Below are 22,689 nucleotides of genomic sequence, written 5' to 3' on the forward strand. Positions count from 1 at the left end.
GTTGCTGCTGTAGCACAAGTTTGACCCTGACCCAGGAGCTTCTATGTGCCATGGGCACAGCAAAAAAAAAAAAAAAAAAATGTTACGAAGTAGTTATAAACACATCTTGGAAGTTCCTGACGTGGCGCAGCAGAAACGAATCTGATTAGGAACCATGAGGTTGCGTGTTCAATCCCTGGCCTCGCTCAGTGGGTTAAGGATCTGGCATTGCCATGAGCTGTGGTATATAGGTCGCAGATGCAGCTCAGATCTGATGTTGCTATGGTGCAGGCCAGCAGCTAGTTCCTCTAGCCAGGGAACCTCCATATGCTGCAGGTGAAGCCTTAAAAAGCAAAAAACAAAACAAAACAAACTCTGCTCTTTAAAAAGTCTATTAAAAATAAAAAGAGAAAGAGAAATACACGAGCAGAAATAGTACCTCTTCCTCCTTTAAGCCTTGTCGTGGTGGTGCACTATCTTGGAAAACTCAAGGACCGCCAGGAGAGGATGGATAAACAGAAACGAAGACTGTTAAATTTCTAGATTAATCAACCCTGGTGCCACCCTAAATTTCCCAATAGTTTAAGCTTGTTGAGATTTTCTATAACTTGCAACCAAAAGCATACCAATTGATGCAAGGCTAATTAAGACAAATAACACTAATTAATATGAATATAAATGGCCCAGAGTGAGAGGACAGGCAGGGCCAGCAGCTGGGGAAAGCCAGAGCACAAACCAGTCTCTTGGGTGAGCCTTCTTCTGGTCACTGGCACTCAGGATAATGTCCACTGGGCAGGTGGTCTTCCCAAGATCCCCTCCACTCCCAAGGAAGCAGGGATGAGTCACTGACCTTCTGGAGTCACTATGCCTCTGTTCCCAAGAAGACTTTACACTCTGATTTTTGTTTAAGTCCCCAGAGGGGAGAATCATAAGGCACTTAAGAGGAGACCATCCTCAGGCAAACTCGTGCCTCCCCTGATTGCCACCACCTACCCAAGCCACCTCCACCGTACCTTGCTTTACACATGCTCTGACCATTCTCACATATAAGGTGTGTATGACACATGCCTGGTGCACCCATACTCCTGTGTAGTCCGACAGAACCACATATGTAATTGCATAGGTATAGTCATTGGACAAATATGTATCTGTGCCACATGCTGTTGTAGCTCCATGATTTGAGGAGTGAAGTGATTAGGCAGGTGCAACATGTTTCCTTTCTCCTCTCTCAAGTGTTGTTTTATCCAGGAACCTCTGCTTGGCCATCAGCCCTCACATTTCCTTCTTTAAGCATCCTTCTTCCACTGACTTCAGCTTCTGCTAGGCTTCTGCTCCCTCCTGGGCTCCAGAAACCTCTAAGTCACGATTCTCCAGACTAAATCTTTTTTTCTAAGAGTTTTATTGCAAGGTAGCTAACAGTCCGCAGCATATAAGTTTAAAGGATACAGCATAATGATTTGACTTACATGTATTGTGAAACAAGGACCACAAGTTTAATTAACATCTATCATCTCACATAGACACAAAAAAAAGAAAAAAAAATTTGTTCTCTTGTGATACCTCTTAGGATCTACTCTCTTAATAGTTTTCATATATACCATACTGCAGCCACCATACACCGCAATGCTGTACAGCACACCCCTGGTACATATTTATCTTGTAACGAGATGTTTGTACATTCTGACCCCCCTTCCTCCCCTCCCCACCCCCACCTCTGCACAAATCTGATCTTTTTTTTAATTTTTTTTTTTTTGGTCTTTTTTGCCAATTCTTGGGCTGCTCCCTAGGCATATGGAGGTGCCCAGGCTAGGGGTCTAATTGGAGCTGTAGCCGCCGGCCTACGCCAGAGCTGCAGCAACTCGGGATCCGAGCTGCATTTGCAACCTATACCACAGCTCACAGCAACGCCGGATCCTTAACCCACTGATCAAGGCCAGGGATTGAACCCTCAACCTCATGGTTCCTAGTAGGATTCGTTAACCACTGAGCCATGACGGGAACTCCCAAATCTGATCTTTTTTAGGACTTTGGTTTCCTTCTTTCTGATTTCACCTGTAAGTGAGAAAGGGAGATGATACAATATTTGTCTTCCTCTGTCGGATTTTTTTTTCACACATCCAGCCTCTACCTCTTTCTACCCTGTACATGCGGTTAAAAGAACCAGATCCATTTCCTGCAGCTACTACTGCACTCACAGTCACTCCTTAGTCCTGGAATTGTTTTTTTTGTTTTGTTTTGTTTTGTTTTTAGCACTGCACATTCCACATTGCAGGAGCCCCTTTAGTCCCAAGCAATGGGAACAGATGGTCACCTTAGCCACCCCTTCACAGAATCTCGTTTGGCAAAGATCATCACATCTTTTCCGTTATTAAATCCAATGTATAACTTTTAAACTTTGTTTCATTGGAGCTTTCTGAATTTTGACACCATTCACCCCATCCTCCCCTTCCTATGACTCCACTCCATTCTGATTCTCCTTCTGCATCTGGTTATTCCTTCTCAGAGGTTCCACTTTTGCTTTCCTCTCTTGAAATGTTTCCAAAGCTCTGGTCCTCAGCCTGCTTCACTTCTTACTAATCCTCACATTCTCGCTCCGAGGGCATGACCTCACTGGCTCTGTTGATGTTACCTCCCGTCTCTGTGACTGCAGTTCATCAGTCTTTATCTTAGAACCTCTCAGGAGCCCCAAACCCTGACATTCAACTCTTCTCAATGCCTCACATCAAGATTGGGTGTGCACACTGCCAGGTGTGATAAATAGTCCCGCTTCGTAGACTATTAACACGGCTTGTTTACACCAGAGCGTTAAGACAGTTTGCATGGGGAGATACAAAAAGATAAATAACACATGTTCTCTGGCCTGAAGGTACTATTTTCACAGTCTAGTAAGAAAGACTGTTTTGCAACTCCCGCTAACTCAGCGTAGAAAGTACCACAGTGAAGTTCAACTACAGAGACAGAGAGTTTGAAAAAGGAAAAGTTTGCATCTAGCTGGAAAAATCAAGAGTGGTTCAAGGAGTTAGGCATGTAAGCTGGGACATGAGATTGAGCAAGACATGCAGTGACGCTGTGAAGGGCATTGCAGATGACAGGATTTATGGCCACAAGTGCACAGAAGTAAGACAGCATGGAGATGGTTTAGTGCAGGGGGCTGCCTGGGTTGTAAATGTACCCTCACCTGTACACACACCCTCACAAATAAAAGTGGTAAATTAGAAATTGCCCCAACCATCATTTATCCCCAATACCAATGATCACGAAGAGCTTATCAATTATTTTCAGGTTGCTTTGTGATCCTTAGTACCAGCATGGTCTATTCAGAAGCAAACTCCAATCTAGGGGAAGCAAGCATCCCATGAGTCTGAAGCCTCAGACCTAATTCTCTCTTATTTGCCCTTTTTGTCAATTGTTGAACAATTTACGTTTTAGTTCTCTATACATACATGTCAGTGGAATCTGTTCTTCTTTTTAAAATTTAACTTTCCGATCTGCAAAGCTTTTCCCAGAGTTAAGAGAGTATTGAGGACAAATGTAAACATACAGCCGCATTACCTCCCCTCTTCATAGTTGAGATATAGTTAATTACACAAGATAGAACTCTGCATTTAGAAAACAGCAGCCAGGTGCTTAGCCCTGACTTAGGCTCACTGTGTAGTAAGCAAAAGAAGTAAATGACTATGTTTCACATCCATCAGTCTTGTTAAGACCACCAAATATACCAGATAAATCATGTGGCCCACAGTAAAGGGCAGCCTGGTTTAGACTGTAAAACAAACAAACAAACAAACAAAAAAAACTGAGAAACACCGAAGTCAGTGCCAGGTGAGGTACGTTAAGAAGGGCTCTTGGGAATTCCTGTCCTGGCGCAGTGGTTAACGAATCTGACTAGGAACCATAAGGTTGCAGGTTTGATCCCTGACTTTGCTCAGTGGGTTAAGGATCCAGCATTCCCATGAGCTGTGGTGCAGGTCGCAGATGCAACTCGGATCCCGTGTTGCTGTGGCTCTGGTGTAGACCAGGGGCTACAGCTCTGATTAGACCCCTAGCCTGGGAACCTCTATATGCCGTGGGAGCGGCCCCAGAAAAGGCAAAAAGAAAAAAAAAAAAAGAGGGGCTCTTGATGATGGAGGATAATGTGAGAAAAAGAATGTATATATATATATCTATGTGTATATACACACACACACACACATACATGTATGACTGGGTTTCTTTGCTATACAGCAGCAATTGACAGAACATTGTAAATCAGCTATAATAGAAAAAAATAGAAACCTTGAAAACAACAACAGCCAAAAGAATGGCTCTTGATTATCAGAGCTTAGAAGGGGACTTTTTTACAGGTAGTCTAGGTCACCCTCATTAAAGACATTGACCCCATCTCTTGGCCCTGAAAGCCGTCACAGAATTATCACTGCACTCTTCTGGCAGAGCTCAGATACAATAGAAAAATCCTGGTCAACACAGAGTTCTTGGCACCCACAGCTGACAGACGGGAGTTGGCCAGTTGAGATGAAATCTGCTCACCATCCTATTTACAGGAGGAGTTTAAGATGCAAAGAGATTAAATTATTTGGACAAGGTCAAGACCATGCCAGGCAAAAGCTCAAGTTTCATGACTCCTAGAATCATAGGGAAGTAACTAGTGGAGCTGCTTAGCATAGATGTTGGAATGAAAATAGTCCTGGGTTCTATCATTTTCTGTATCATACTGGAGAAGTTACTTAACACTCTTTGATCTCAATGCCACATCAAAAGCAGAAAATAATACCCACTTTCTATAACTACTGTGAGGATTAAGAAAGGAAAATCACATAAAAAGCCTGGCCATCAGGAAACATTGTTATGATTGCAGACTTAATAGGGTCAGCAAACATCTTGGAAGAAATCTAGCTTCGTCTCCAAATCACTGGACTGGGAGTCACAGCTTTTGGATTCAGCCTGCTATTCATAATACTTATAAATTATTATAAACTGCAGTTGTGTGATTTGGGGAAGTTAACTTCTCTGACACTATCCCTCTCTTATATGGGGATACACTCAAGGTTTTATGGGTTTGGTCTGAAGGTTCAGTGGGAAAACACATGTAAAAGGCATCTTCAAACCCAAAGCTGTTATACATTATATGGTATCTGTTGCTACCACTTTATTTTCCTTTTTGATGACAAACCTGTCTATTCAGATTGTGACCATTTGAAATGCACCCACCCCCAAGGAAAGGAAAAATATGAACCTATATAACTCATTACACATTTAGCCAAACCTCAAAACAACTGCAGTAGCATCTGCTGGTGATTCTAATACTGGCAGCAGAATCCCTCACTAGGAGGAAAGTTCAGAAGCATCAGACCTCTCCACAGCCAGTATGACCTGGGCCCTGCCTATAACCCCACCTGCATCTGCTCACCTGCCGTGTTCCTCCTCACTCTGTCCTCCAGCCACAATGGTCTCCCTCCACTTCCCTGAACAGGCCAAGTTTGTCCCTCCCATGTCCTTCACATACTCTGTTCCCTCTGCTCAAAATGCTCCTCTCTCTCTTACCCATCAGGCCTCCACTCCTGATTCTCCCCAATAAAGCAGATGCCCCACCCCATCTCATCCATCCATCTCTTTCCAGCCCTTCCTTCATCACCCTGTGAGATTAGATCCTTTTTCCATTAACTTGCTTTTTGCCCACATCCTCTATGCAACTGTAGTCTCCCCAAGGACAGGGATGGGGTCTAATATTTTGAATTAACTAGGAATGGCACAGACTGTCTCCACTTGTGAGTTAGGGTCTACAGAGGAAGGGAAAGTCTGTGGTGATGTTCATGCCTCCATCAGACTCCTCCATGGCGAGTTCCACCAGTGGCTAAAGAGTGAATGGGTCTCCCAGGCACATGGCCTCTTGCAGGCTGGTTTTCCAGATTCCTGCAGAACCCTAACTGTTTCCCAAGCCTCTTCAGGGAAGCCTGACAGAATCATGACTCTCCAGGTAAGCCACTGAGCCACTGCCTTGTTGTAGCAAGAGTGAGGCCTCTCTTTCGGGTGCCTGGATGCCTCCTCCTTTGCCTGCAACTTATCTTTAGCTCCTTCCATTTGTCCAGTCTCTCTGGACCCCGACAATTGTCCCCTGTATCAGGGGACAACCAAGGGAAAAAGATACCCCCAGCATGACCACTGCGGGGTATACTACTTTATTAAGTCAGAGACTGTTGAACACAGCATGCAAAATTATACAAATGTTCATGCATATGCATGTGAATGTTAATTATGTGAAATTTATGTTCTGACCAGCCTGGGGCTGGAAATATGGTAACTTTAATCAAGGGTTCCCCGAGGGAGGTAATGTTGACAACTTGCCTGGAACTTGAGGGATTCCAGGTGTGTTTGTGAAGGAACTGTTCTGTAAGAGCAGCTGGTTTGTATCCCTGCCATCAATCACTGTTAACCAACAGCTTCCAAAGCCTCTTTATGAAGTGGGCACTGAGTCAGGCATTGGTACCTGACTTTCCCTGCCTACTCGCATCCCTCTCTTTGGTACGGTTACATTTTTCAGAACATGCTGGGATGAGGTAATATGCATTAGCTCCTTCACTTCTCAGACTTGCTCTGAGGTGAGGGAGAAGGGGTATTATTGTGCCCCTTTTAGAGCTAAAGAGACTGAGGACAGGAAAAAACAACAGCACTCTAAGAAAGTATATGATATACACCAAAGCTGATGCCTGCAATGTGTGCCCCAGGTTGGACCCCACACACCTAAGGCTGTGCTGCTCACACAGTGAAGAGGGAATGGGCAGGCCGAGAGTCCCAAACATCTGTGTCTGGTCCCAGCTCTTCCCCGCAATAGCTTGTGAAACTTCACCACCCTGCAAATATTTGTTTCCCTGACTCCTAAAAGAAGCCGTTGGATGAATCAGTGGTTCTATGCCTGGGCTGCCCATTAGAATCACCAAGGGAGCTTTTAAAAATTCTCATGCCCAAACTACAAGCCTGCACCAGGAAAATCCAATCTCTGGGGCTGGGAGATTCAGATTCACCCATGTTTGTTTACTGCTCCCTTGCCCATTTGAAAATGTAGCCAAGGTCGAGAACATTGGCTCTGAACTAAATGATCGCTTAGATTTTTCAATACATTGCAACCTTCCATCTGAAGGCAGCTTGCAGCCTCTAATCAATAGAAATGTTACTGACTGAGCTGTCCCCAAAGAAACCCATTTAACATCATTTAACCAAGCCTCTCCCAAGCAGATGTGACCACAAAAAATCTTTCCTTGTGTAATAGTTAAGCATATCCTATTTATACCCCAGAGTTCAGATGTATTCTGGAAAATACTCCATTCAGGGTCCACCATGAAAAAAACAATTGTGAAGAATCTGAGTCTCTGAGCTGTTTCGGGGATATCGATTTACGCCTTAGGAAACACATTCTCAAAAACTGCCAGCACCTCCCAGCACATTCCCAGATGAGATGATGGCCACGGCTGCTTATTTATCTTGGGTTTGGGTGCAGCTCTATAATTAGCATTCTCTTCAGATACGTCTAGAATGAGACAACTTTCCACATAGGCTTAATGTGTTTCAGATATTTTAAAGAGCCAACCATGAAAGCCAAGCCATAAATGTATAAAATACAGCAGAATATAAAGGCACAAAATGCCAAAGCAAGAAAGGTAAATACATCTGAATACATCAGATTTTTAAATGGCACAAGACCCCACAGACTAAAAATAACTAAGTGCCGACTGGGAGGAAGTATCTATCGGGTATATAAGAAACAGAAACGTGGAGTATGTGAAGAAGTCTCATAAATCAACAAAACAAAGACAAATAGCCCCAAATAAAAACAAATGAAGACATGAGGATGTAATTTGTAGAAGAAAGACAAATAGCCGTTGTGAAAAGATGCACAGACTCACTAGTAATCAAGGGAAAACAAATTAAATAATAACAAGGCATCATTTTTCACACATGAGATTGGCACAAAATGTGAAAAGATTGATAACAGCAGGTTTTCCTGAGGAATAGCAAAAGGTGTATGCTTGCACACGATTGGTGAGGAAATAAATTGAGAAATCTCTTTTGGAGGGCAATTTGAAGGAGCTAATAATTTTTTTTTTCTTTTTAGGGCACCCATGGTGTATGGAGGTTCCCAGGCTAGGGGCTGAATCGGAGCTACAGCTGCTGGCCACAGCCACAGCCACAGCCATGCAGGATCTGTGCCGTGTCTGTGACCTACACCACAGCGCATGGCAACACCGGATCCTTAACCCACTAAGCGAGGCCAGGGATCGAACCTATGACCTCATGGTTCCTAGTCAGATTTGTTTCTGCTGCCTCCCAAGGGGAACTCCCTAATAATTTTTTTAATCGACATTCCCTCCCTCCAGCAATTCCACTTCCTGGTCTCTACCCTGAAGAATGACTTGCAATGCCATGCTGTTTGTAACAGAAAAAAAAAAAAAAAAAAACTGGGCAAATTCCAAATAGCCATTAAATGCCTACATGTAAATACAACGAGAAACAACTAGAATTCCAGGGGCACAGGTCTGTAGTGTTCACAGTCAGCTGCTTTATCTGTATTGCTTATCTGAGTTATTTTTTTTTCCTCTTTTCGGATAAAATTGTCTTAATGACAATGCCTGACTCACTCCGCTGTTTTAAGTTTTAGATGAGTGAATATACATAAAGCATTCTCTGCCTGCCCCACGGTAAGTACTCAAACACATGTCATGGGTAGTATTTTTCACCTTTAGCAATAGTGATTTAATAACTGCCTGCTACACAGGAATCTCTTCTTGCCCCTGCTCTGCAGGTGCATGGATGCCCTATGTCACCCGCCCTGGCTTCCGGCAAGTCCTACTTTTAAAAGCCCCTTCCTCATCCATTCATGCAATGATCACTGCAGTTAGCATTCCTGTGTCACCATGACCGAGCACACCTGCTTTCTCAAGCCTCTCAAATGGAGCATCAGAGAAAATAACGGTGCTTTGCTGACTAGGAGGTCGCTTCTCCAAGAAAATCCATGTTTCTCTTCGTCAGGGAAGACCCCAGGCCCTGCTGAGGTGGGAAGGGGGCTGGAAGTGGGGAAAGAAAAGAATGAAGGAGCATTACATTTTTGCTTTCAGACAGATGCTTAGTCCGACTCCGGAGACAGTCTTTCTCAGCTTCTTTGAAACGCATGGACATTTTAGCTCCGAAAGAATTCAACTAGTAACCACAAAGAAAATGCTTTTCAATAAATTAATTTTTCTCACAGCACTGATGAGCACTAATGAGGATTGGGGGCGGGGGGGAAGGGCTGATTTCAGAGCCTGGTAAATTAGCACCGCCCCAAGAAGGAAATTACTCCGAGGACTCCAGCCGAGTATCGTTGCTCAGGGAAACGGGAGGAAGTGAAGAGCCACAGACAGACTCTAGGAAATGTGCAGTGCCTTACTGGAGATCTGTTTATTTCTTTTTCTCTCCAGTTGCTTCCTGTAACATACTTTTTTTTTTTTTTTTACACTTTTGCTTTGCAAGTAAGAAGACCAGACATTCCAAACCAACCCTATCAGCTTGCCCCCCTGCTCACTTGAAACCCTGCTTCCTTTTTACCTCCTTTACCCAGAAGCCACTCTGACCTGCATGAGGCCTTTATCCTAGTCACCTTTTGCTGAATTTGACTTAGTTGATTTCTCATCCCCTTAGGGAGGATTTACCCAGAGATTTGTGCCTATTCCCTGCTTTTCTTCTCTTCCTCTCCATCAGGAAAACTCTCCATATTCAAATTTTCACTTCTGTTCAGGGGCAAGTAGTCCCAGAGATTCCTTGCTGATGATAATTTTATCACAAGGCTATTACTTACAAAGCTCTCATTCTCCAGTTCCAGCTCCCTGGGTTCCAGCTGAAGTCCCAGCTGTCCTCTAGACACTAAAATCTTAGGGACTACCCCCTCGTTTCTTTGGCCAGTGTAAATCTCACCAAGTCCTACCCTTTCTTTCTTTTCTTTTCTTTTTTTTTTTTAAGGCGCAGCATATGGAGTTCCCATCATGGCGCAGTGATTAACAAATCTGACTAGGAACCATGAGGTTGCAGGTTCGGTCCCTGGCCTTGCTCAGTGGGTTAAGGATCCGGCGTTGCCGTGAGCTGTGGTGTAGGTCGCAGACGTGACTCGGATCCCACGTTTCTGTGATTCTGGCATAGGCCGGCAGCTCCAGCTCCGATTCAACCCCTAGCCTGGGAACCTCCATATGCCAAGAGAGCAGCCCTAGAAAAAGGCAAAAAGACAAAAAAAAAAAAGAAAGAAAGAAAAAGAAAAGAAAAGGTGCAGCATATGGAAGTTCTTAGGCTAGGGGTCAAATAGAAGGTGTAGCTGCTGGCCTACACCACAGCTCACCGCAGAGCTGGATCCTTAACTCACTGAGCGAGGCCAGGGATTGAACCCACATCCTCGTGGATCCTAGTCAGGTTTGTTATCACTGAGCCATGATGGGAACTCCCAGGTTGTACCCTTTAAAGAAGCCTCTCAAGATCTCCCCAGCCAAAAAGGATTTCTCCTAGTCTGCATTTCTACACACTTCACATCTTTATCTCTTAAACACCTACCGTCTCTATAGCCTGTAAAGACCTACAAGGAATAGACAAGGTGCTAAGAGATGAAGCTTTATGGCAGTGTTCAAAAAAACCAGCTCTATCTTCTAGGGTCAGTGCCAGGCATGGAGAATACAGAGATGTTCCAAAAAGAGTCCCTCCCTCCAAGGGCTCTTTACAATCTAGGGAGGAAAATGCACATTTAGCCACATTTTCTCCCTTGGGCGAATTGGATGGTGAGAAGTATCATTTGGTCCTTTTGGGGTCGATTGCCCATAATTCCTGAACTATTTGGTATGACAGGTCGTTTGATACCATGTATAAATTACCTTAACCAGGAAAATTTTTAGATTAATTCCTCTAGTTTCATGGCATAATAATTTCTCATTGGCATGTATTTCCCTAGTTTCTTTTCTTACTGCTATAGGAAATATCAGATATACAGGGCAAATAACCATCACAAAAATCCTTCTAAAATATATAGTTAAGAGAAAATGCTATAAAATGTACATATTTAACATTACCTATGCAGACCACATCTAAACCCTGAGAATGCTTCAGTGATCCCAGCTTCGAAAACTCATTCCTTTTGCCTACCATGACTGCTACCCTAATACTCCTAACAGACTCATTTCCAAAACCTCAGATTTCCAATTTTCTTAGCTGTCCTAACTCTGCTATATTTGCTGATTTAGATTCTACCCAAACCAGCTCTGGAAGCAGCTCTATCAGATTTTATGTTGCTCTTGCCCACAAGATGCTCCAGATTTTCAGACTGAGCTGAAAATGTTCCCTGAGTTTAGAAGCACTATTTCTCTGTACCACCTCGATGTTACTGGCCATTTTCAGGCTATTTTCCTTTTTTCAAACCTGTATGCATTCTTTTTTTAGATCCTTTTAAAAATTTTATTTATTTTTTAATTGAAGTGTAGTTGCTGTACAATATTTATGAGCTGCAGGTGTGCAATATAGTGATTTACAATTTTAAAAGGTTATACTCCATTTATAGTTATTATAAAGTATTGGCTTTATTCCCTGCACTGGCTATATTCCCTGCATTGTATAATACACCCTTGTAGCTTATTTTATACCTAATAATTTGTACCTCTTAATCTCTTACTCTTATATTACCCCCTCTTTCCTTTCCCCCACTGGAAAACACTGGTTTGTTCCCCATATCTGTGGTCTGCATCTTTTTTGTTATATTCACTAGTTTGTTGTATTTTTTAGATTCCACATATAGGTGATATCATACAGTATTTGTCTTTCTCTGTTTGATTTATTTCACTTAGCATAATGACCTCCAAGTCCATCCATGTTGCTGCAAATGGCAAATTTTCGTTCTTTTTATGGTGGAGTAATATTCTATTGCATAGATACACCACATCTTCTTTATCCATTCATCTGATGGACACTTAGGTTGTTTCCATACTGTATACATTTTTTTTAAAAAAGTTTATTTCACTGGATGGAACTCTCTGAGTTCTGTTCCCATTTTTTTTTTTCCCCACTGTACAGCAAGGGGATCAAGTTACCCTTACATGTATACATTACAATTACATTTTTTCCCCACCCTTTGTTCTGTTGCAACATGAGTATCTAGACAAAGTTCTCAATGCTACTCAGCAGGGTCTCCTTGTAAATCTATTCTAAGTTGTGTCTGATAAGCCCAAGCTCCTGATCCCTCCCACTCCCTCCCTCTCCCATCAAGCAGCCACAAGTCTTTTCTCCAAGTCCATGATTTTCGTTTCTGAGGAGATGTTCCCTTTTAGATATAATCTCTCTTTTCTCTGTATTTGCTCCCCTAAGTATTTTCAGGTTCTCCTTGGATCATTTCCATAGCCAATCAATTTCAAAAACTTTTCCTCTACACATAACATTCCCATACTATGGCCTCTTTCTATATGCATCATTTCTTGTTTCATCTTTTATTTCTCTGCCTACCAGCTTTAAGTTATCCATTCTGCATCAGAACTCCTGTAGGAAATTTTGATTCTCTTATACTTAGCACTTTCTGTCTCAGTTTAGAATTACTCAGCTCCATAGCTGATATCCCTTGTGGGTTATAAATTGTTTGAGAACATGATCTGTGGCTGACTCATATTTCTATTTGCCATAGCCCACAGTACAATGCCTTGTTCATGATAGGCACTCAGATATTTTTGTTGAATGAATCAATGATTAATGAGTGGGTGGATGGATGGATAAATGGCAGGTAGGGAACATGAAGTGAAGTGGAAAAACTTTGGACTTAAATTTCCAAAGAATGGAGTTCAGATCCAATTCTTCTACTTCTTCTCCTTGTCACTCTGGACATGCCTCTTTGGGTCTCAATTCCCCCCAAAAGAAAAATGACACATTAGGAGCTGCCTTACCTGAAGTTGTTCTGAAGATCAAATGAGGTATTTTATGTGACAGCGCTTTATGAACTATAAAGAACCTTAAAAAAAATAGAAGGAATCAAACAGTGATTTGAAGGCTTTCCATGTAAATTGTACTTCAAGGCATTCAGATAATTTCCTTCTCTGGTACTATGACAAGCACACGCTCATCCTTAGCAAGACAGGTTGAAGACTAAAAATACAGAGACAGTTAAAAACATCAGCATGAACCATCCTTTAAGTTGTCCTCCCAGTAGCAAGCAGGAGTGAATTTTAATAATTGGGTATGTTTATAGCACTGTTATTTTATATTACAAATCAATTATTTGTGTTGAAAAGTATAAAAAACATTCAATGTGTTTTACAAACACTGTGTTGTTCTTATTCTTCCACCTTGGGAGACAGTTGGGTGCTCTGCTTGCCTTAGAAACACAATGTACAAAACTATACTTCCCAGGTCTTCGCAGCTCAGAGATAAGATGGGGGCCTAGAACCAAGCAGTAGGTCTCTGGCTCTGCCTGTGACTTCTGAGCTGAGGGGATTCCAGCAGACGCCCCCCTCCCAACCCCTGTTTGCTCAGACCCCAGGTCTCTGGTTCACTGTGATTCTCTATTGCTGCTGCTTGGGCTCCCTTCTCCTTGTGGGGTGTGCAAATGGAGTCCAGATTGATGTATCCTTCACAGGCTACCAATGACCTTGAGGATACAGGGGCCTATGTTACAAGTCATGGGGGTGACCTGGGAGGTCTAGCTCCCTGACCATTCTTTAATGGTTCTCTCCCTTTGAGATGTGGCCACTTCAAGCCAAATGGAGAAGTACTCTTTATGCTATAGAGTAATTCTATTCTTGTTTCCACTCCCCTTTCCAGGTCTTGGACAAACAGTCCCTGTGCAAAGTGTAGAACCAACAGAAGTATGACTAGGATATTTCCTATCATACTTTCCCCCCAGTAATGGTTTTTTGACTACAACCCAAGCATATGCCTCTTTCAACAGCCTCTGCTCTTAAACTAAATCTCTTCTCATGAAGATCCTTGGACCAATGGACCCATCCCTCCTATTAATACATTTGCATAGCCAGCACTCATCATAAAACCATGAAAACAACTTCATCATATTTCATCTTTGCTAAGTACAGGCCATCATCTAGCACAAATATCATAAGGTCTCAGATATAGGACCTTTTTTAAAGTCTGTCCTTTTTTCCACTTGTGGGTGGAGGCATTATAACATGGTGAATAAGAGGATGGACTTAAGAGCCAGGAGGCCTGAATTCAAATTTCAACTCAACCTTGAGTAAGTATTTGTAGCCTCTCCAGGGCAAGCTTCCATAAATAGAGGGATGACAATATCTAGTTCAGTGTGGTTGTGAGGATTATCAAAAGTGTGCATAAGCTAGATCATAAAGCAAGCCTCAACTAATTTTGAAGTATTGTGATTGTTCAAAGTATGTCCCCTGGGGGAGTTCCCATTGTGGCTCAGGGGTTAACAAATCTGACTAGCATCCATGAGGATGCAGGTTCGATCCCTGGCCTTGCTCAGTGGGTTAAGGATCCGGTGTTAGCCATGAGCTGTGGTGTAGGTTGCAGATGCAGCTTGGATCCTGTGTTGTTGTGGCTGTGGTGTAGCCCTGCAGCTGTAGCTCCAATTTGACCCCTAGCCTGGGAACTTCCATATGCCAAAGGTGTGGCTCTAAAATGCAAAAAAAAAGAAAAAGAAAAAGAAAGTAAAGTACATTCCCTTTAACGAAGTTAGAAGCTAATAAAAAATTACTAGAATCCGAAAACAATGGATATGTGTATGTATAATTGAATCACTTTGCTATACACCTACAACTAACACAACATTGTCAATCAACTATACTCCAATAGAAAATAAAAATTAAATTTAAAAAAAATTAATGAAAAACGAGACCAAAAAAAAGATTCCCAGAAAATCTCCAACTGATTGGAAATTAGGGAACCCATAGCTCAAATAGGGTACACGATCTTTGTCTGCCTGGTTTTCCTACGTGTACTATATCCCTCAATTATCAGTAAAAAAAAAAATAAAATAAAAGCTGGGGGAAGGAGTTCCTATCATGGCTTATTGGAAATGAATATGACTAGTATCCATGAGGATGCAGGTTTGATCCCTGGCTTTGCTCAGTGGGTAAAGGATCAGGCGTTGCTGTGAATTGTGACGTAGGTCGCAGACACAGCTCAGATCTGGTGTTGCTGTGGCTGTGGTGTAGGCCAGTGGCTATAGCTCCAATTTGACCCCTAGCCTGGGAACTTCCATACGCCACAGGTGCAGCCCTAAAAGGACAAAAAAAAAAAAAAAAAAAAAGCTGGGGTGTAAAAGTGCCCTAAGCAAAGAGCCTAATTAAGTGCTACCTACCAGGCGTCTCCCTTTGCATCACATGCAGACAACTGGGTGACAAAGGACTCTCAGAATCATGGGCTTGGGCCTTCTTCTTCATGCAAGAGTATATATTCACACTAATCAGGAGAGTGTCACCCTTCCGAATGCACACATCTGCACAAACACGCAGGTGAATTTAATCATTTTCCAAGGAAACAAGCACATTTTGCAGACTCCTGAAATAAAAGAGGTTTTATAGGCAATGCACAATTTACTCAGCTCATTCTTTTTTCTTCAGTAAATATAGGAATCATGGGAGGACAAGGCTGGAGATTTTTTAAGCACCGTTTCTAAGAAGTATAACTCACAGCCTGGAGGCCTCGTGGGCCAGAAGGGGTGCTGGCTGATTCACTGGTGTGATAGTTGGAGGACCGTGCAAATACTTCCAGCTCGCTAAACAATTTGCAGTTGGCTGGGACCAGGACATTTTGTGTTTGCACCCATGCCCAGCATTTCCATTAGCACATATGCTGAGGATATATCTCCTAGGAAACACGAGGGATTAATGATAAAAATGTGAATCATCATCCAGGGTTAGGAATTAACCAATCCTATTCCACTCAACAAACATTTATAGAACAACTGTATTTAGTTAGACATTGAGCTAGGGTAACAGTGCCACTAAAGGCAAACATCCAGATGGACTTGTTATAGAGAAAGCATTGAGTCTCAGATCAATTTCACAGAAGTGAACCGTGGACACAGAGTTGGAAGTTTTGTGTCCTAGATCAGGGTCTAAAATTTACTCGCTCTGTGTCAGCAGGCAAGTTAATTAACATTACTTGTTGTTGCAAAGCAAAAGAAGAATAAACCAGTCATTTCCAAATAAGATAATGAATGTGAAAGCTCTTTGAACACAGTTTAGGAAGCTCTTTGTGCCAGGCTTGGAATGAGCTCTAAGAAAGTACTTACCATGAGGTGTTTTTTTCTGGGGTTTTTTGTTGTTGTTGTTGTTTTGGAGAAGTGTACAGAACAGTGCTTTTCCATTTTTGTAGAAAAGAGAGAAAATGAATACATCTATGGACTGTTAAGTGCATAAGAATGTCTTCAGACGTATACACCAAAAAATGGTAATATTGCTGACCTCTGGGGAGGATTATAGAGTGGATGGTTAAAATGACAAGGAGGTGAATTTTTGAGATAAGGAAATTGCAACATGTAGAGGTTAAATAACTTGCCCGAGGACACCTGGTGAATATCTCAAAAAGCAGGAATTCAAAATTAGGGAGTCTAATCATAGAATTGAGTCTTACCACCCTGCCCTACTGCCTTCTGATGTTCCAGGGAAAGGATATCTCCATGCTGGAAAGGTTAATAGCCTCTGCTCTAAAAGCACTGCCATCGTCTGTAGAATTCAATCTACCAACCATTTTCCCCCATTTCCAGGCTGATGTGCTACCCTGGCTGAGAACATTATGTGTTTCATTAAATTACACTTTATTTCTCTGGTACAAATCAATACAAAGTCACAATGATTTCTCTAAAAACATACGCCGCACTCCTGTCCCCGGTCTGTTCTTTTCTTCAACATTCTACCCTGAGAGCTGGAGAAGAAGCGCTTATTTTTCACAGAAATGGTCCTCCCTGAATGACACCGATTGAAATGTTGTTCATGTTCAGAAGATGTCCGAACAGAAAATATGTCGAATTTGAGTTTGTTGACACCTTTCCAAAAGTCACTGTCCGCTTCAGGGATCTTTGGCCAGACAACCCTCGACTCCGCTCACCTAATTGCAAAGGTTTGCACCGCGTTTAGGTTGTGCTGGTGGTTTCTGCATTCTTCTCACCATGCCTCTCCATCAGTTCTGATTCAAAGCACCCATCAGCCAGTTGGAGTTCTTTTCAGAAATATTTGGTGGGACCCGCCTCTTTCAAGAATGACGCTAAAACTGATGTTCTCTTGGTTTCCATTATCTTAGCAGACTTCAAATTGATATCCTGCTGGGTCACTTCAGTGACCAGAGTCACCCCCACCCCCCTGCAAACAAGGCCTCCGTTTTCTCGCCCTTCCTCATGCCAATAACTTCACTTCCGTTCAACTGCAGTTATCTGACTCCCTGGGCCACACCCAGGCTCAACGTTGCCATTCGCTTGGTATGTGAGACTGAGAAATTCCCTTGTCTGATCACAGCTCCTTGAGCCTCTATCTGGAGAGCCATAAATCCATTCCAAAGTCCTCTTCAAGAACCCAGTACCCTCAGGTCATCTGGCTTCACTTTCTTTTCTGTTCAGCTTTGTTCCCAAGGTCAAAGGCTTCAAACCCAATAACTGTACCATCCTCAGTCCCTCACTCAATTATTGTTCTGCCACATACACTGGAATGACTCCCAAGTCTTAGAGAAGCCAAGTCTGTGCCTCTGCTTCTGCTCCCAGGCTGCCTACAGTAGAGAAAAAAAATCACATAACCTTGCAGACTGAAGAGTCTCCAACAAAGCCTCAACTCATGTATCCTTTTCCTAGACCCTAGTAAGTTCCCTTTCCCACTCACTATAGAGGATATACTAAAGCTTTCAGTTAGGGTTGTATTTAGTTGCCTACAACTGAAACACAAAATAACAGTGGCCTAAACTTGATCTAAGTTTATTTCTTAACTAGGTAAAAGAAAATCAGAAATTGGCAATCCAAGTGTGTTATGGAGATACCACTATAAAGTCGTCAGAACCTAGGTATCTACCTTTCTGCTCTGCCAGCCTCAGCAGATAACCTCTATCCTCAAGATTATCTCATGATCCAAAACGGCTGCTGGAGCACCAGCCACCATGTTCTAGACAGCCAAAAAGTGAAAGGCCAGCAGGGCAACAGGGCTCTGCTCAAAGCTGAGTTCTCTCTCTTTAAGAAGCCTTCCCAGAAATTCCAGATAACATATATTTATAAAACATTACAGTCACACAATTACATTTAGTTGTAAGGGAAACTGAGAGGTCTTTTAGCTGTCTATATCACTCGCCTAAATAAAATCAACTCTATTACTAAGAAGGAAGAGAAGAATGAATTTCAAGTAAGCAAAAAACTGCCTCTACTACCTCCCCTTAAACGCTCTACTTCACACTACTGTTCTCATTTCAATCTGATAATTCAAATCTTTTACTGAGAAAAGAGACCATCAGATGTATATCTCTCCCCTCCACTTCTAACTTACTGGTTTACATAACCCACGCATAGTTACTTTATTTCTATCTCAGAAGAAGTACCTAGACTCTTCCTCAAGGCTAAATAAAACCTGCTTTTAATATGTGCAGTTTACTTATGTCAAGTATACATCAATAAAGCTGTTAAAATTTTTTAATTCTTTAAACTCATTTACTTCTTAATCCCTTACCATCCGTTTGACAGTCATTATTCTCCTGAAACTCTTCTAGCTAGGATCAACAATTAATATCAAATTGCTAAATTAAATTCCTAAATCAAGTAAGTGTTTAGAAAACAGTTTGGTGGTTCTTCAAAAAGTTAAACATAGAATTATCATATATACCCCACTATTCTACCTACATGTATATTTCCAAAAAATTGAAGATACTTTAAAAAGTATATATGTTCATAGAAGCACTGTTCATGATAGCCAATAGAAACAGCCCAGACACCCATCAATGGATGAATGGACAAAATATATAAAGAATGGAATATTATTCAGCCATAAAAAGGAAGGAATTACTGGTAAATGCTACAGTGTTGATGAATCTCAAAAACATTATGCTATGTGAATGAACCCAGGCACAAAAGGTCACCTCATATAATCCCATTTATACGAGATATTCAGAATAGTTAAATCTACAGAGATAGAGCACAGATTAGTGGTCACTAGGGCCTGGGGAGGGGGTGGTGAGAAGCTTCTTAATGCATCCAGGGTTTTACTTTGAAGTAATGTAAATGTTTTGGAAGTAGATAGAGGTGGTGGTTGTACAACATTGTGAATGTACTAAATGCCACTGAATTGTTTGCTATAAAATGGTTAATTTTACATTTTGAAAGTTCACCTCAATAATTTACTTTAAAAAAAAAACAGTGTAGTCCTCAACTAACTCATACTTTTCACCATGACTTTCTACTTCCCAAATTCTTCCTTCCCTTAATTTCTTGAAATTAATTTTGTTTGTTTTGTTTGGGGGGTGGGGGTTGAAGGGTTTTTTGTTTTGTTGGGGATGTTTTGCTTTTTTTTTTGGTTGTTCACATATTTTTCTGGCTATTTCCTCACTGTTTTTTTGGCTGGCTCAATTTTTTTTTAACCATGTGATTTTGGAGGATTCTCTAGATTATTTCTGTCCTCTTTTATGCTTTTTCTCCCAGGTTTTTCACATCCATTATTTCAGTTCTATTAGTGAAAACTTTACCCTCCAACCCTCATATTTTTTAATAAAGAACTTCTATTCCAGATAAGAAATAGCATTGGAAAACCCCACTGGAATGGAACTCTTCCTTCCCATGGAAGGAGGATTGATTTATGTAATTGAAGAGTGACAAAAGTCCGATGCCCATTTTTATGCAGTCCTTTATTAGGGAGAGGTTAAGATGTTGAAGTCCATGGTTCTCCTGTGGCTATGCTCTCTCTTTCTGTACCAGCCTTGGTGTGGAAAACAAAAGTCCTGCTCTCTTCCACACGTTAAATTTAAGTGTGACCTTAGTCACTTCAAATCAGAAGGGAGAGTTTTAGGAAACCCAATTGCAGCAAGAGAGGCAAGCCACATTTGCCATGTTTATCAGGCCAGTCTTGCTAGTAATGAAACAGAACATTGCTCTCCCCCTATTGACACCTTTATTTCTCTATTAGTTCTTATTTCAGAAAAAGAGGAATATGAGCTTTTATCCCCTTAAGCCTCAATAGTCTCCAACCACAACATCAGTGCTGGTCGTTCCCAAACCTGTCATTCTGGTCCTGACTCTTATTTTCAACTGGCCACCTGACTGTCTTCCCCATAGATCCCAAACTTCTCCTATATTATTTTTTGTGTGGCTGGCTTTGAAACCTTTAACTTTGCTTAGGCACAATTTTTGAAGCAGCAAAATATATGACCCAATGGAGGTTCAAAATGATTAAACATTAGATCATGATATAATTGACGAAGATTACAAAATGGAGGAATCTCAAGGATGGAAGGATCTAAGGAGTCATTTTTTCATATTCTTGATCTTGAAAAATGGCCCAGCATCCACCCAGTCTCAGGAAGAGAAGATGAATGGCAAAATTTCACAAGAGCCTGAAACAGGAACAAGGAGACCATTAAGAACCAAGACAACCGACCTTGTCCTTCTTTAAATCTTCTCATTATTCAAGGAGCTACTGCAGTGCCCATCTCACAAGTGCTTTTTGTTTTTTGTTTTCTGTTACTTCTGGTTGCTTTAAAGAGTTTCTCTTACTTGCAACCAATATCTGATTTTTTTGCATTCTTTACATATATATTTTTTATGGTTACCTTTTATCTTTTTACTTATTTTTACTTTTTGTATTTTATTATAGTTGATTTACAATGTTTTGGCAAAGTCACCCAAGAATATATATATATATATATATATATATATATATATATATATATATATATTCTTCTTCTCACATTATCCTCCATCATGTTCCATCGAAAGTGACTAGATAGGGTTCCCTGTGCTATACAGCAGGATCTCATTGCTCATCCATTCCAGATGCACTAGTTTGCATCTACTAACCCCAAAATCCCAGTCTATCCCACTCCCTCCCCCTATGCCACAGCAACCACAAGTCTGTTCTCCATGTCCATGAGTTTGTTTCTTTTCTGTATATAGATTCACTTATGCCATGTATTAGATTCCAGATATGTCACATATAGTATTTGTCTTTCTCTTTCTGACTTACTTCACTTAGTATGAGAGTCTCTAGTTTCATCCATGTTGCTGCAAATGGCATTATTTTCTTCTTTTTATGGCTGAGTAGTATTCCATTGTGTATATATACCATATCTTCTTAATCCATTCATCTGTCGATGGACATTTAGGTTTCCATATCTTGGCTATTGTGAATAGTAAATATATCTGGACAAAACTTTCATTGAAAAAGATACATTCTTTATACTTTTTTTCCATGTATTCCTTGAGCTTGAAATAATTAAAGTATGTTTTTAAGTATAAACTTACATAGCCACCTATCTTAGTCTGTTTGGTCTGCTATAACAAAATACCATAGACTAGGCTTACAAACAACAGAAATTTATTTCTCACAGTTATAGAGTCTGGACATCTAAGATCAGAGTGTCAGCTTGGTTGGGTTCTGGTGAGAAGTCTCTTCTGGATGGCAGACTGCTGTCTTCCCACATCTTCATAAGGCAGAAGGCAGAGAGAGAAAGGAAGCTTTCTCATATATCTTCTTATAAGGGCACTAATACTGTTCACAATAGCTCCACCCTCATGACCTCATCACCTCCCAAAGGCCCCACCCACCTCCTAATACCATCACTTTAAGGGTTAGGGTTTCAACACATGAACTTTTGGGGAGGGCATGTTCAGTCCATAACACCACACTACACTTAATCTTCTCTGTGCAGTGAACTGATGGACTGACTCCTTGTTCAGCCTCTTTTTCCCCCTCCTGCTGCCGTGCTTGTCCATACTGCAGATGCCAGAAGATTTAAAAGCTTCATTTCCAGACTCCTTTGATCTAGGGTAGAGACACAAATTATATCCCACCAATTAGAGGCACATATGCGAAATATAAAAGGTGGAAATGGGCCAGAGACCTTCTCCTTGTGCCTTTTGCACTGCTTTTCTTCTGGCAAACATTATCTTGGAGACAGGAGATTTTGCTATAGTAAGACTTCAGTGTCTGTAGGAGAGGCAGTTGTGATAGAGGCAGTGGGGGTTGTAGTCTCCTGACTTTGGCTTCCTGATCCTTGGAGGTGCCATTCAGATCACACAGTGTAGGTCCTTGGCTCCAGGGTGGTGAGTGCTTCCATTCAAAATTTCTAGGCATGGCCTCAGAGATGGTAAGTTTCCAGGGGTTGGTCCTACTGTTCTTATAGAAGGAATTTTGCTCCTCCTACCCTCCCAATGATTTTTGCTAGCAACTAATTTCCTTCATTAAATCTTTCTTGCATAAAATAGCTAAAGTGGCTTCTCTTTCCTGCACTGACTCTTAACCAATACACTATCCGACTTTCTATCCCCAGTAGCAGCAAAGAATTAAAGAGAGATATTCATGATTTTATGGCCAGAAACCCAGGAACTCCCAGATCCTGCTCTGCACATCTCCCCCTTCCACTGGAGTTCCTGAGGATTTCCTAAAAATGGAATAATAAATTTTTTAAAAGTACCACTTTATTGATAATTATGCACAAGCTTCAAACCCAAGTGCAATGCCTTCGTAAAGATTACAGTGGGCCCTGGGATGTCCTGCCCCAAGTTTCCATCTTGGCATC

The sequence above is a fragment of the Phacochoerus africanus genome, chromosome 8 (genome assembly GCF_016906955.1).
Source record: "Phacochoerus africanus isolate WHEZ1 chromosome 8, ROS_Pafr_v1, whole genome shotgun sequence".
NCBI lineage: Eukaryota > Metazoa > Chordata > Mammalia > Artiodactyla > Suidae > Phacochoerus > Phacochoerus africanus.